Below are 793 nucleotides of genomic sequence, written 5' to 3' on the forward strand. Positions count from 1 at the left end.
TACATTGAAATAAAACTATAGAGGAAATAAATTACAGAGGGAAAAATGGAGCACAAATAAAAGGCAAGGGTATCTTCAGGAGAGAAGCATAATACTAAATTGAGTAACGGGCAAAAAATGACATGTAGTTTCACAGAAAATCTGAGCTATGTCCAGTTAAGCTGAACTTAGGATACGGAAACTCTTTGCCATGTTATCTAGTGCGCTCCACTAGTGTTAATTACTAAGGTAATCTGAGCCCTTCTCTTGCCAGATCTTGAGCCAGCTTGAGAGGTTGTAAGCACCAGTATGCAGTAGCATGTGTAAATATCCCAAGTGAACTGGTAATCAGAAGGGGGAAATAAAGTGCGGAGCATAGATTTGGGTGTTTTACATAACTTTAAAGAAAATGCAAGGGAAGGAAAAGAGAGTAGATGAGGTATGACTGTCTGCTAAGGGTATATTATATGGTCTCTACAAATTATTTTAGAATCTAAGTGGGAGAAAGAAGGAAATTCAGCATGTTTAGTACATTTATTCTAATTCAATTTTCTTGAATGATTTTCAACTGTAAACAAGCTTACATTTTAGATTCTGTGTAAAATAAAACCCTTCATAGTGCCAATATAAACATACGTTTTCCCTTTGCCCTCAGTCAGCTGTAGTTTATGCATTAACAGGGACTTTTCACTGGAAGCCTTTGTTCTTTTACAGAGCCACTCCTCTGGGATTTAGGCTCCCTGGTTGGCCATTGTACCTCGCTGTCCTGATAAGACAGCAGGTGGATCTGAACAGCAGACAAAGTTAATAACCT

Source organism: Phaethon lepturus, unplaced genomic scaffold (genome assembly GCF_000687285.1).
Source record: "Phaethon lepturus isolate BGI_N335 unplaced genomic scaffold, ASM68728v1 scaffold30108, whole genome shotgun sequence".
Lineage (NCBI taxonomy): Eukaryota > Metazoa > Chordata > Aves > Phaethontiformes > Phaethontidae > Phaethon > Phaethon lepturus.